The following is a 16,194-nucleotide window of genomic DNA, read 5'->3' on the forward strand; positions in this document are numbered from 1 at the left end:
CTTCTGTTCTTATTATTAAATTGTTGAGATTTAAGGCTCGGTCGGTGAATACAACTCTAGTCATCTTTGTGCGTGAGCGATTCACAACTTTGGGCATAAACTTACTGTGGATCAAGAAACACCAATGAGGTGAATTGAGGTAAGGTGTAGAGATCAAAGTAATTTCTTTAGTTATAGCATACACCTAATTGGAGCTATGAAAAAGATAAGAAATGAATAGTACATAACTTAGTTAAGTTTAAGTTGGTTATATATATATGGATTTGGTTGGAAATTTGTCTACTGGTATGATTAGCGTTTTACCCTAATTTAGGGTTAGAGGTTTTATTTAGCTATTTATAAGAATTGTAGCTAAATAAATATGATCGATACAGGACTTTGACGCGAGACGCGTATCTCGACTACCAGTTTGGACTTTTCGATTGGAGGCGGGTACTTTGACTTTATGTCTTTTGATATGCATAATAATGTTTTTAACATATAGCAATGATTATGTTTCTCATTTGCTTCGGTTGATCACTACCTGACCTGTTACATGCTTTCTTGTTTATTTATTTTGCACATCATGCTAGTGTTTACCTGATTATGCCTATTTATAAAGGTAGTGACACAACCATGTTATTTATCATGTTCAGGACTTAGGGTTTTTGATACCTTATCTGGTCTGTGTACTTTGATTTGATTCACATCCCGATGGTACACATTTTACATGTATATGGATTATTGCTATGTTGCTCAGTATTTTTCCATGTTTAGTATCATGCACAATTCGCATGATTGCATGTTGTGCGATAATCTGCTCCATTATTGTTGAGCACATCGCCAGTTTCATCACTGTCGGTGCTCCGTTGGTCCGCTCATGGGTTGCGTGACGCAGCGTGGTAGCACTTCAGTTTGGCTCTGTTCGGTGCTCCGTTGGTCCGCTCATGGGTAATGTGACGCAACGTGGTAGCACGTCAAGGATCCCTCCCCGTCATGGTGTACCGGGAGATGAGAGCATTGCGCTCCCCCATTTATGATTTGGGGTAGGAGTATGTGTGTACTCCGACAGCATCCCGTCCACTCGGTCACTCATTAGGAGCAGTGACGGCAGAGTGCACGGTTGTCACAGCCCTATCCATTCGGTCTCACCATTGTGTGTGACATGGCTGACTGGCGTCAGGGGTGACCATGACATTTGCATCATATGCATGATGCATTTATTGCTTGTGTTTGCTGCATTTACTTGCTGCATTTATATGGATGCATATGATTGACATGCATACAGGATTTATGACACTTTCGGTCTAATGACCCTATTGTCCTTATACCTTGGTCCTAGTTAGTACAGTTTTCTCCTATTTTGTTTCAGTTGCATTTATCCTTCTTGTATCAGGAGACTGTACACATGATTAGCGCTAGTTGTTATATTCTTTATTATGCATATCAGTTGATACCCGCTGAGTGTTGGACTCACACCCTCCTCCGTTGTTATTTTCAGGTTGATGCTGTCCGGAGAGTTCCAGTCGCTAATCCCCTCGTCCACGAGGATGTTTATTTGTCTTTTGGTGTCTTTTACTAGACTATGTTGAGACTTGTTTTATTTTGATACACTTAGATTTTATATGGACATTATCGATGAGTTTTTATTTGGATTTGTTTTACTACATGCCTGCCTGGATGGCAGAAGAGGTAAGTTGATCTTATCGTCGGATTTGAATTTTATGAGTGTAGTGGAGTAGGAATATGTTTTGAGTTTTATGAGTGTAGTTGAGTGGAGTTATTTTTGAGTCATATTATCATTGTTATAGTTTGTTAAATTATTAACTGCGTGGGTGATTATTTATATTATTGTTATTGTTTCGGCCGAGTTGGCCGAGGTATATGTGGCCCAGAGGGCGATGTAGAAAGTTTCAGATTGTCCGTCGTACATGGGAGATGCTGCCGAAATTTCTTCAGACAGGGACTCCTCCGGGGTGTGACATCTTTTGTTGACCCTGTTAGAGTGTATACTAAAAGCCTAACTTTTGGTATAAACATTTATCTAGAAATAAGAATCACATTGGTCAGATGTCTACATTTATGATAAATGTAGTTGTTCAATTAATTTATATTGTAGATAACATGGTGTGTGGTGTCACACACAGAGGATCATGTTATCAGTACCTTATAAATTATAAACAGTAGCTCACGACCATGATGGAAAGGAACAAACCATTGGAAGGTCGTAGTGTAATTAGGTATTAGTTTATCTTAACTATATAATTACACTAGTACACTTAGAGTGTATTGAGTAGGACCATTAGAGGTCATTTCTTTTATACTGACTTTATAAAGGAACAAAGACCTCAGTTATTATGGAAGTGTGTGCTCTTAATCCTAATATAATAACAAGCACATATATTTGATATTTATTTCTTTAATTTATCAATGGGTGAGATTTAGTTCGATGAATCAATAAGCCCGATAGGTTGGGAAATGATATCACTTATAGTGTGTGTTGTTGATTATAGAAGGAAACTGTGTCCTAGTAATCTAGGTTGAGAATGTCTCCAAGAGGAGCTCATAAGGATTGTCATGTTAAACCATGCAGGTGGACTTAGTCCGACATGACAATAAGGTTGAGTGGTACTACTCTTGGAGCTAGATATTAATTAAGTGAGTTGTCAGTAACTTACTTAATTAGTGGACATTTGTTATCTTAAACACAGGGAGACTGACACACTCATAATAAGAAGGAGCCCAAAAATGTAATTTGGGATTGGTGCGGTAGTTCAATAATAGTTCTCTAGTGGAATGAATTATTATTGATAAAATTAAGTTGTGTGTTCGGGGTGAACACGGGATGCTTAATTTTATCGGGAGACCAAAACCAATTCCTCCTCTCGGTCCCTATCGTAGCCTCTTATTTATAGAGTACTATACCCACCTATACCCACCTTCTATACCCACCTAAAGGGGGTCGGCCAAGCTAGCTTGGGAACCAAGCTAGGGTCGGCCTAGGTATAAATTGGGGTGGCCGGCCCTAGCTTGAACCCAAGCTAGAGGGGTCGGCCAAATTAAATTAAAAAAGAATTTTAATTTTAATTTTTATTATGTGGAAGATATAATTTATTAAAGAGAATTAAAATTAAATTATCTCTCTTGTAAAAGATCTACAAAAGATTAAAGAAAGAGATTAGATCTCTTTCCTTATTTGTAGATTGGTGAGATATTTTATTTTCTCTTTAAAAATTATTCACATGTTGTAAAATTAAAATTATGAAAATTTCTTTTTATCAACCATGAAGAGTTTTTGAAGAGAAATTTTAATTTTAAAAATTTCTGGAAACAAATTAGGAAGTTTTAATTGTTGATTGAAACTTGTCTAATTTGATTTCATGATGTGGCCGGCCATTAGAATTTAATTGGGGAAATTTTATTTTATTTTTCTCAATTAAATCATGTCAAGGAAATTAAGGAAATTTTATTGTAATTAAATTTTCTAATTTGCTTAGGCCAAGGAATATAAAAGAAGGGGTGAGGGTGCCTTCATGAGATACAACCTCTATTATTTCTCTCCCTCTTTTGTTCCTTGGTGTGGCCATCATCCTCTCCCTCTCTTCCTCTTGTGGTGGCCGAACCTCTCTCTCCCCTTGGAGCTCTTGTGGTGGCCGGATACTACTTGGAGAAGAAGAAGAAGAAGGAGAGAAGGCTAGCATCTCTTGGAGCTTGGTTGGTGTTTTGATCTTCTTCCTTGGTGAAGCTTCCTTATTATTGGCCGAACCTAGCTAGGAGGAGAAGAAGGTGGTTGGTGGTTTCTCATCTCGGAAGATCGTTGCCCACACAACGTCCGAGGTTAGAAGAGGAATACGATAGAAGATCAAGAGGTCTTTCTAGAAGGTATAACTAGTAATTTTTCCTTTCCGCATCATGCTAGTTATTTATGGAAATAATACCAAATACAAGAGGCTTACGATTCTAGTATTTCGAATATGTTTTTCAATGTTATGTTTTTTTGTTTTATTTATCCTTGTGATTTGATTTTTCTTTTCGGTTAACCTAAAGTTATTTTAGGAAATTAAATATTAGCTTTCCATAAAAGGTTTTGTCTAGTCGGTGGTGGTTGCTCTCATATCCAAGAAGGCCGTGTGCCTCGCCACGTCAGTACTGGGAACCAATTATGAAAATTAATATTTAATGGAATTAATAACTTAAGGTGATTTGGGTCGAACGTGTCAAGTTCCGCAGGAGACCCAAGTCAAAACCTAAAAGAACGAATAGATTAAGTTTTGGATCAAACGTGTTAAGTTCCGCAGGCGATCCAAAATTTAATTTAAAAGAACACATGGTAGCTAGGAAAAGGTTCAGACCTTTGTACAAATTTTTTGTACAGTGGAACCTCTAGGTTTTCCGAGTAGCAACCAACAGACCCATTTACATCCAATAGTTTTTATACCATTTGGTGGTTCTACTAGCTCCCAGACTTTCTTAGAATACATAGATTCTATTTCTGAATTCAATGCTTTTTGCCAAGATGCTACATCTTTATCTTGGAGTGCATCGTCATTTGTTCGGGGATCAGGTTCATGTTTACCTGGGATCAAGTCCGAAGACTCTCCCAAAAATATGAATCTTTCAGGTTGCCTAACAACTCTCCCACTACGACGAGGCACTGTTTGTATTTGTGCATCATTTGTGATACGTGTTGCAGCTTCTTGTGATATTTCATCTTGCACTGTTGGTACTAAAGTAGACGTGTCCTCTTTTATTTCTTCTAGAATAATTTCACTCATGGGCTTGTGGTTCATTATATAGTCCTCTTCTAAAAATCGAGCATTAGTGCTAACAATGACCTTCTGATCTTTAGGACTATAAAGCAAACCACCTTTCGTTCCTTTAGGATAACCTATAAACAAGCGAACTTCTGTACGAGATTCCAAATTATCAGCATCTCCCTTCAGCACATGTACTGGACTACCCTAAATCCGAACATGTCTCAGACTAGGCTTACGCCCATTCCACAATTCTGTGGGAGTAGAGGGTACTGATTTAAAAGGTACCAAGTTCCAAATGTACACTACCGTTTCTAGAGCATATCCCCAGAATAAATTTGGTAATTCTGAATAACTCATCATTGATCTAACCATTTCTATAAGAGTCCTATTCCTTTGTTCTGCCACACCATTCTGTTGGGGTGTACCAGGTACAGACAATTGGGATTGAATCCCAACCTTTGATAAGTAATTCCTAAACTCTCTTGAGAGGTACTCACCACCACGATCAGACCGTAGTTTCTTGATACTTTTACCATGACGTTTCTCCACATCAGCCTTGTACTCTTTGAACTTATAAAAGCACTCAGACTTATGGCGCATCAAGTAAATGTATCCATATCTCGAATAGTTATCAATAAAAGAGACAAAATATTCGAATCCATCTCTCGCCTAGATAGTCATAGGTCCACACAAATCTGAATGAACTAATTCCAACACATCTTTTGCTCTATACCCTTTGGCCTTAAAAGGTCGCTTGGTCAATTTTCCTTCCAAGCAAGATTCGCAAGTTGGAAAGTTTTCCACCATCAATGAACCCAAAAGCCCATCAGCTATTAGCCTTTGAATCATACTCAAGTTAATATGACCAAGCCTTGATGCCAAAGATATGTTTGGTTCATTTCTGAATGTTCCTTTCTCTTATTAGAATTAGAGGATGTGTTATTAATTTCCATTTGTTGCTTTGTGGGAGTTATTGGATTTAGAGTATACAAATTGCCAACTAATATACCAGAACAGATAACTACCCTATTCTTCTTGATAATCACTTTGTCATCAAAAGAAATAGAATATCCATCCAAAAATAATTTAGAAACTGAAATTAAATTCTTCTAAATCTTGGTACATAAAGACAATTTCTCAAAATCAAAGTTCTATTCCTATCAAATGATAAGTAAACATCTCCCACTGCAACAGCCACCACTTTTGTAGCATTACTCATGTAGACGGTTATCTCTCCTTCATATAATCGTCGGGTTTCCTGGAACCCCTGCAATGAATTGCAGACATGATCAGTGGCTCCTGTATCTACACACCAGGTACTGGTAGATAACACCGCTAAACATATTTCAACTACTAGAGAATAAGATATACCTTTATTGTTCTCTTTCCTACGAGGACAGCCCACCTTCCAATGTCCAGACTGCTTGCAAATGAAGCACTTGCCCTTCAGCTTCTTCACTCATGCTTTTAGTCTAGTACCTAGAGATCGATTTACTTTCTTTGTCGAGCCAACTTATTTCTTTTTCTTCTTCTTTCCTTTCGACTTAGAAGTAGAAATATTTTCAGTAAAGTGGATTTAAGAACTATGACGAAATAGTCCTTCTACTGCTTGAAGTTCTGTCAGTAGTTCCGCCAATGAATAAATCCTTTTATTCATATTGTCATTCAGGTGGAACTGCTCAAAACTTTTGAGTAGCGATTGGAGAATAATATCGACCTGGGTTTCCCCATCGATTATAGCTCCAAGGATTTGTATCTCATTCAAGTAAGCCATCATTTTCAGGATATGATCCATTACGGGTGTCCCCTCTGACATGGTGATTGTCATTAAGTTTCTCATAGCCTCTTGCCTAACAACCCGATTCTGGTGTCCGAAGAGTTCCTTGAGATTGTACATCATGTTATAGGCAGTAGGCATGGCATGATGCTAATGTTGCAACACATTTGACATAGAAGCCAAAATGTAACACCGTGCCATCTCATCTACCTTAACCAATTTCTTATGATATTCAATCTCCTCTTCACTAGAATCACTATTTGGCACATCAGGGCAGACCTCTAGTATAAACTTATAGCCTTTAGTAGTTAGGACAATGTCCAGGTTTCTTTTCCAATCTATGTAATTGGGACCAGTAAGTTTGTTCTCTTTCAAAATAACAGCAAGTGGGTTGAAGGTCATTTGAAATCCTAAGAATCACAAAATAAGTTTTGGTCAAAACTTAAGAATTTAGAATAATATTGATTTCTCAAACAATATCATTTAAATTCACCAACACCTCAAAACACCGTGAATTTTGTATGCCACAATAGTGTGGACATATACAAATTCAAACATTTGTAAGAGGAGGTTTAACCCATTAATTTTATTCTTGTCAACCTAACTTTATGACAAATAAAATTAATAGTTGGTATTCCTTCGATCACACAAATAATAGCAGTGATTCCGATGGGAGGATACTATTAAATGCGCCTAAGTGTATACCATTACTTGATACTTAGTCCATTAAATAGGATTGTGCCCTTTCAGATGGAGAAGATCACACGCTCCTAAATAATTTCCTATAATCATCCATAAAGGAAGTTTGATCTAGTGATCCGCAAACAAACTCATCCGACATGGAGGAAGACACTCAAAGCCAATGTGCAAGTTTGTTTGCATCACTTACAAACCAGTAATGGAAATCGTGAAATTTATTTTGAAATCCCTCTCTCACTTTGTTATTTAAGATGAGGATTTTAATATGCACACACACACATCACAGCAAATAAAAGCAATAAATATGGAAAAATAATTTTCCAACTATTATGGCCTCTTCCATCACTGTCCTCTGTGTGTCGCCAACCCTAGCAATCGTCAAACCTAGCCGCTAGCCCTAGGGCTCATGTTGTCACATCCATCGAGCTTCCTTTTCTACTGTGCCTCTGGTCCTCAAATAGCACCATGCCTCGCAAGGATACGATCTGCGACAAAAATAAAATTTTACATATATCGATCCTATATTCCACAAAGGAATGTCTTCTTGGGTATGAGATCATCCACCACTTCCTAGACAAAGCCTTTCTAAGAAATCAGATATTTAACTTCTTACAGTAAACTAGGTTTAACTATAGAGACCTTAATAGAAGCACAATATCGAAATATGAAATTGAAAAATAAAATCGATAACAAAACGATAACCTAAAACCGATAGCCTCTTGTGTTTGGTTTTTCAAGATCTATACAAAGAAGATGAACTAGTTATGATTCGGAAATAAATAACTAGTTATACCTTTCTTAGTAGCTTATAGACCTTTTGATCTTCTGTTGTATTCCTCTCCTCCTCTTGGACGTCGTGTGGGCGATGATCTACCAAGATGAAATCCACCCAAGCTTCTTCCTTTGCTTCCAAGTTTCGAGCACCAACTAACCTCCAAGGGATGCTAGACAAGAGAGCTTCCTTCTCTTCTTCTTCTCCTTCAAACAACCGGCCACCAAGAGAAAACCAAACTTGATGCCGTCAGCCTCCAAGAGAGAAAACAAAAGGAGAAAAGAGAAAGAAGAGGACCGACCACCAAGGAAAAAGGAAGAGAGGAGTTTCGGCCATAATAGAGAGGAAGCAAGACTTAGGTTGTTCTCTCTGAGGCACCCTCTCCCTCTCTTTTATAATCCTTGGTGAATCCAAAAAAGGAAAGTTTTAAAACAAAAAATTAAAACTATTGGAATGTATACTAAAAGCATAGTTTTTTGTATAAACATTTACTTAGAAATAAGAATCATATTGGTCAAATATCTTCATTTATAAGTTAAGTGTAGTTGTTCGATTAATTTATATTGTAGATAACATGGTGTGTGGTGTCGTCACACACAGAAGGTCATGTTATCAATTCTTTATAAATTATAAACAGTAGCTCACGACTGAGATGGAAAGGAACAAACCATTAGAATAGTCGTAGTGTAATTAGGTATTAGTTTATCTTAACTGATAAATTACACTAGTACACTCTGAGTATATTGAGCATGACCATTTAAGGTAAGTTCTTTTTATACTGACTTAATAAAAGAACAATACCTTAGTTATTATGGAAGTGTGTGCTCTTAATCCTAATATAATAACAAACACATATATTTAGTATTTATTTCTTTTACTTATCAAAGGGTGAGATTTAGCTCAATAAATCAATAGGCCCGATAAGTTGGGAAATGATATTACTTATAGTATGTGTTGTTGATTATAGAAGGAAACTGTGTCCTAGTAATCTAGGTTGATAATGTCTCCAAGAGGAGCTCATAAGGATTGTCATGTTAAACCTTGTAGATGGACTTAGTCTGACATGACAATAAGGTTGAGTGGTACTACTCTTGGACTAAGATATTAATTAAAGTGAGTTCTCAGTAACTCAATTAATTAGTGGACATCCGACATCTTAAACACAGGGAGATTAACACACTCATGATAAGAAGGAGCCCAAAATATAATTTGGGATTGGTGCAGTAGTTCAATAATAATTCTTTAGTGGAATGAAGTATTATTGATGAAATTAAGTTGGGTGTTCAGGGCGAACACGGGAAGCTTAATTTCATCGGGAGACCAAAACCAATTCCTCCTCTCGGTCCCTATCATAGCCTCTTGTATATAGAGAATTATACCCACCTAGACCCACCTTCCTACCTATCCTAATGGGGTCGGCCAAGCTAGCTTGGAGCCCAAGCTAGCTTGGAGCCCAAGCTAGGGCCCGCCAAGACCAATAGGATGAGCCAAGTAGGTGGTCGGCCAATGCTTGGAGCCCAAGCATAAGTGGTTGGCCCTAATCAAATTAAAAGGGTTTTATTTTTTAAAATTTTTCTTATGTGGATTCCATGGTTTTAAAAGAGAGTTTAAAATTTAAATCTTTCCTTTTTATAGCTTTCTACAAAAGATTAAGAAAAGATATGATATCTTTCCTTATTTGTAGATTGAAAGGAAGATTTTAATTTTGAGAAAACTTTCTTTTTTTGCAACCATGTTCATGATTTAAAAGAGAGTTTTAAAATTATAAATTTTTTCTTTTATAAGTTTCTACAAAGGATTAAGAAAAGATTTGATATCTTTCCTTATTTGTAGATTGAAAGGAGATTTTAATTTTAAAGATAACTTTCCTTTTTGGAAATCATCCACATGTTTAAAAGAAAGATTTTAATTTATAAAATTTCCTTTTATAACCAACCATGAAGGGAAAAATTAATAGAGAAATTTTTATTTAAAATTTCTGGAAACAAATTAGGAAGTTTTAATTCTTGTGTTATTAAAACTTTCCTTGTTTGGAGCTATGAGGTGGCCGACCATTATAATTAAGAAAAGGAAATTGGTTTTAATCAATTAAATTTTCCTTTTCATGGCAAAGAAAATAAGGAAGGTTTTATTTAAATTTTCCTTATTTGCCAAGACCAAGGATTATAAAAGAGGGGTTAGGGGTGCCTTCATGGGTGCTAACTATTATATTTTCCTCCCTCTCTTCCTTGTTGGTGGCCGGCCCTAGCCATTACTCTTCTCCTCTTCTCTTCTTCTTTAGTGGCCAGTTTCATCCCTCTCTTGAAGCTCTTGTTGGTGGCCGGTTCAAGTTAGGAGAAGAAGGAGAGAAAGGAGGTTTTGTTTCTAGCATCCCTTGGAGCTTGGTGGTGGTGGTCGAACCTCTACATCCTTGGAGGAGCTTTGGTGGCCGAAACTTGGTGAAGAAGAAAGAAGGACTTGGGTGGTTCTCATCTCGGTAGATCGTTGCCCACACAACGTCCGAGATAAGAAGAGGAATACGGTAGAAGATCAAGAGGTCGTTGCATACAAAGAAAGGTATAACTAGTAATTATTTTCCACATCATACTAGTTTTTCTTTGTATGAATTCCGAACACAAGAGGCATATGATTTTAGAGTTTCGAATTTGTGATTCGAGTTTGTGTTTTTTTTTATTTTTCAAATTTGTGATTCGATTGTTCTTTTTGGTTAAACCTAATGTTATTTTAGGAAATTAAATATTGAATTTCGTTAAGATGCTTTGTCGAGGCAGTGGTGGATGCTCCCATACCCAAGAAGGTCATGTGCCTTGCCATGTTTGACCTGGGAGCCAATTTCTGAAATAAATATTTAATTGAATTTGTAACATAGGCAGATTTGGATCAATAGTGTTAAGTTTCACTTGCGATCCAAGTCTAAACCATTAAGAATAGATAAGTTAAATTTGGAATCAATAATGTTAAGTTCCGTTTGCGATTCCGAATTTAATTTCTAAAGAACATAATAGGTTGTTAGGAAAGGTTCGACACTTGTACAAAATTTTTGTACAGTGGAACCGGTACGATCTTCCTAGGACCAACCAATAAAAACTTCCTTTTATTCCTTTACATTGCCGGCCACCACTTGTGCTTCAAACAAGGAAAGATTTTAAACAAAAAATTAAAATCTCTCTTTTAAAATCCCTTTTGTGGTTAGCTATAAAAGGCATGTTTTATAAAATTAAAATCTTCTCTTTTAAATCCTTTTGTGGATGTCTATAAAAGAAAATATTTAAAATAAAACTCTTTTTATATCATGGTTACAAAAAGGAAAGTTTAAAATTAAAATCTTTCTTTTAAACATTATAGATAATTACAAATAAGGAAAGATTTTAAATCTCTCTTTTAATCCTTTGTAGAAAGCTATAAAAGGAAAGATTTTAAAATTTAAAACTCTCTTTTAAAACCATGTGGAGAGCATAATAAAAGGAAAGTTTTTAACAAAATAAAAACTCTCATTTATTTCCTTTTGTGACCGATCTAAAAAAGGAAAGTTTTATAATTAAAATCATCCTTTTAAATCCTTTTAATGGATCTCTATAAAAGGAAAGATTTTACAAAAAATAAAACTTCCTTTTCTATGTCTGGATGGCTGACCCCTTGCTTGGGCACCAAGCAAGGCTTGGCCGGCCCTAGCTTGGGCTCCAAGCTTGGCTTGGCCGACCCCTTGCTTGGGCTCCAAGCAAAGATGTGGCCGACCCTTAAGCTTAGTTAAGAAGCTGGGCTTTGGGTATATATAAGACTTTATAAATAAGAGGCTACTGTTGGAGCAATCCCAATGGTCCGCGGGACCATGTGTTTTGGTGTTTGGGCAAAGGGTTTAAGTTAGGTTTACCCTCGTTATTTGATATGTGTACTTGAGTTGTGCAGGACTGCAGGTGACACATTTGACTCAGGTTGACGGCTTCGGGTCCGATGAAGGATGGCATTGAGGACAAGCCGCGGGCTTGAATGCATCTGAGGGATCGTGGACAAGGCAGCAAGGACAAGGGCCGAGGGAAGCGACTTCGAGGCATACGCGAAGGATGGCATTGGAGACAAGCCGCGAGCTTGGATGCATCCGAGGGACGAGAGCCAAAGGAAGTAGGCTTGAAGGCAAGAGGTCAAAGCTGCAAAGAAGAGTCAAGTGAGTCGTGAGGGTCCGAGTGCGAGTGAAATGTACTCGGGATGGGAAACCCTAAGTTTAGGGTTGTACCAGTCGACTGGTACTGGGACCAGTCGACTGGTGGTGAGCACAGAAGCATTCTGTGCCCGAAATGGCTGGGATCAGTCGACTGGTCATGAGACCAGTCGACTGATAGATAGCCGTTGGAGTGCCGTTTGGCTGGCACCAGTCGACTGGTGCATGGACCAGTCGACTGGTAACGGGCAAATCAGCAAGGCTAATTTCCCCAAGCTCTATAAGAAGGAGCTTGGTATGGCCGGCCAAGGCGACGAAATTAGACTTGGTTAAGGTCTAATTAGTAGTCTACAAGTGCTCAAGTGTTTGTGGAATCCAAGAGGTCTTGGTGTGTTGTGGTGAGGTTTCTCCACCCACAAGGAGCGACTTGAGATAGCCGGAGTTTCCGGGGGCTAATCCACCGAAGGATCGGGATCGTCCACCTTACGGACAGCCGTGGAGTAGGAGCATCATCTCCGAACCACGTTAAATTGACGTGTATTGGTTTGCTAGTTCTTTTCTTTGTCTTTAGCTTTCGTATTCATTGCTTTAGTATTTGTATTTTCGCTTGCGCACTAACGAATACGTAGGAAGCGAGTATTTGGGGGCGCCGTCTATCCAACCCCCCTTAAAGCCGGCCGTAAGATCCTCCAACAAGTGGTATCAGAGCGAGGACGCTCTCCGTTGGACTAACCGCCAAGGAAGCATAAGATGGCCGGGTTGATTGTCCCTCCAAAATTTGAAGGAGGAAGCCTTGGGGACATCACCTATTGGATGAAGAAGATGGAGATCTTCTTCAACACGGATTGGGACACCATGATGGTGGTAAATGAACCGTTCAAAGTCCCAAAGGACAAGAAAGGAAAGAAGCTTCGAACACGACATTGGACGGAGGAGCAAACCTCACGATCAGAGGCAAACTCAAAGGTAATAGCAATTTTAATTGATTTATTGCCTCCTAATGTGATAAGTGGTGTAGGTAAATACGAGAACGCCCATGAGTTATGGAGCAAAGTGAAGAAGTTTCCATGGGAGGAATTCATGCCTACACAAGAAGAAAGAAAATCTGAAGAAAGTGATGAAGTGGTCCAAGAGGAGAAGAAGGACCAATCGGATGTGGAGACCAATTCAACATCAAAAGAAGAAGAGGAAGTAAATTTGGTCACATTTGAGGAAAAGGATGAAGAAAGGTCATCCACAAGTGTGGATGAGGAAGATATAGCATCTACATCCTCAATGGTTGAAGAAGAATCCAAGACAAGTGAAGAAGAAGAAGAAGAAATCTTGGAAGAAGTCAACCTAGTGAGCACCTCCACTGAAGCAAAGGCAAAAGATCACATCATTTGTTTCGGGTGCAATGAGAAGGGACACTACAAGAGTAGGTGTCCATTGGGTAAGAAGAAGGTAATTCCTAAACCCAATCAAGTTATTTTAAATGCTAACATGGGTGGTAGGAATGAAGAAACCCAAAAGAAGAGGATGCACATTGTATGCTTCACATGTGGAATGAAGGGTCACTTCCACACCAAATGCCCAAAGAAGAAGGAGCTTAAGAAGCTTGCACATTTAAAGAAATGGGAGAAGAAGAAGAGGAGCTCAAATCAAGGGGGAGCTTCAAGGGTAAGGGAGGTATATCCTAACTTGAAGTTTAATTCAAATTTAACTCCTCCATGCATGTTAGAAAAAATTCTTATGTTCCCATGCATGCTAGGAAAAATAATGATTATCATTATATATCAATGAAGAATTTTGGATTTAGATATCATGATAAGAGTAGGATAAATGTGGATCATAACCCTAGGAAATCTATGCATGATAAATTTAGAAATGGTAGACCTAAGGAGACCCAAGGCATTAATCCCAAGAAGGGGAGACATATGCCTAGAAAGGGTAGGTCTAGGAATGCCCAAGGTGGACATGTTGACTCTAGGGTTAGGAACCTAGAAAGGGAGAATCAAGCTTTGAAGGCAAAGCTTGATGGTTTAGAGAAATTCCTTAAGAGATTCACTATTGGATCTAAGGGATTAAGTATGGTTTTGGGGAGTCAAAAACCCAACAATGATAGATCGGGTTTGGGATACCGATCTAGTGTCTCCAAGGTCAAAAGGAGACCATGTGCTAGGGTGGCACATGATCATGGCAAGGGAGAGTCCTCCAAAGCTAAGGGAAAGTCTTATGCTAGGGTTGCATATGACTATAGCAAGGAGAAGTCAATAAATGGCAAGGGAAAGCCATTTAATGGTAAGAAGAAATTAACCAAGGACAAGGTGTCCAAGGTTAAGAAAGTTACGTTTGTAGGCCAAGTGTCACCGGAGGTGCACCGATATGGCCTAGTCACAATAGATGAGTCACCTAGGGAGGTGACTAAGGTAAAGAGCTCTAGGGGGAGCTCCAAGAGTCAATTTGGGACCCATGGCCAATGGATCTCAGGTGGGTTCCACTTGGGGGTCTAGAGGAGCCATGGAGTGTGCCAAGTGGTTTAGAGACGGACTTGAGTCTCAAACCTAGGGATTTGGCACACATGGTTTGTGTTTCATGCAAGAAATATGACATTTGGGTTCATATAGCATGATAAATGGTTTTGGATGTATAGATGCCATATAAACCAATGCTAAGGATGCATTGTGGGTTGGTATGGGCAAATACATCAAGAAGAAACCAAAACTAGGACTTTAGGTCAAGGTTCAATTGAACCATTTAGCTAGTTTTGGATTTTGTGTCAATCTTGGGATTGGTGATAGATATATTTTGTAATATATTTTTTCCAAGTAGACAAGGGTACAATAGACCTCTCCACAAAATTTGGGAATTTTTGGGGGTCTAGGAAATTTCTGGTGCATTTCTGAAGTTGGCCTGAAAAGGTTAATTTTTTCAGAAATAGGGTACCAGTCGACTGGTACAGATACCAGTCGACTGGTAACAGTGTTTTTGAGCACAGAATGCCTCTGTAAGTTCATTGTGTCGATACCAGTCGACTGGTGATGATATCAGTCGACTGGTAACAGTAGATTTCGACCACAGAATGCTTCTGTAAGGTTCTGTCGAAGGGGGCAGTCGACTGGCACTTGGGGCAGTCGACTGATACCAGCCTGAAAGTGTTTTTCAGAGCTGTTCTTGACCATGTCAACTCGTTTAGATGTATGGGATCCAAGGGGGATTAATACATGAGTTTAGGGTCAGTTTGGATGATAAGTTTTCAACAATTGGGATATTGTTGGAGAACTTTTTGGATGTTAGGCAAAGGGGGAGAATTAAGGTTTAGTTGGGAAAACCTTTAGTGCCTTTGCGTAGGGGGAGCCTTGGGATAGGTTCTTAAAAAGCCCTGTGATAAAATCCTAGCTCAATGGGGAGCGTAGGTGTAGGGGGAGCCTTATGATAGGTTTCAATACATGCTTGGTGCATTGTTTCGGCGGTTGCCAAGTGTGTAGCCTTGGCAATGTAAGTCCATTCGGCGGAGTAAGTCCAAGTGTGTAGCCTTGGCATCGTAAGTCCATTTGTTTTTAGCATGTTTATTTGCTATATGTTTTCCCTAACTTAAACGTATTGCCAAACACCAAAAAGGGGGAGATTGTTGGAGCAATCCCAATGGTCCGCGGGACCATGTGTTTTGGTGTTTGGGCAAAGGGTTTAAGTTAGGTTTACCCTCGTTATTTGATATGTGTACTTGAGTTGTGCAGGACTGCAGGTGACACATGTGACTCAGGTTGACGGCTTCGGGTCCGATGAAGGATGGAGCATCTGAGGGAAGGCTTGAGCATCCGAGGGATCGTGGACAAGGCAGCAAGGACAAGGGCCGAGGGAAGCGACTTCGAGGCATACGCGAAGGATGGCATTGGAGACAAGCCGCGGGCTTGGATGCATCCGAGGGACGAGAGCCAAAGGAAGTAGGCTTGAAGGCAAGAGGTCAAAGCTGCAAAGAAGAGTCAAGTGAGTCGTGAGGGTCCGAGTGCGAGTGAAATGTACTCGGGATGGGAAACCCTAAGTTTAGGGTTGTACCAGTCGACTGGTGGTGAGC

The sequence above is a fragment of the Zingiber officinale genome, chromosome 2A (genome assembly GCF_018446385.1).
Source record: "Zingiber officinale cultivar Zhangliang chromosome 2A, Zo_v1.1, whole genome shotgun sequence".
Taxonomy (NCBI): domain Eukaryota; kingdom Viridiplantae; phylum Streptophyta; class Magnoliopsida; order Zingiberales; family Zingiberaceae; genus Zingiber; species Zingiber officinale.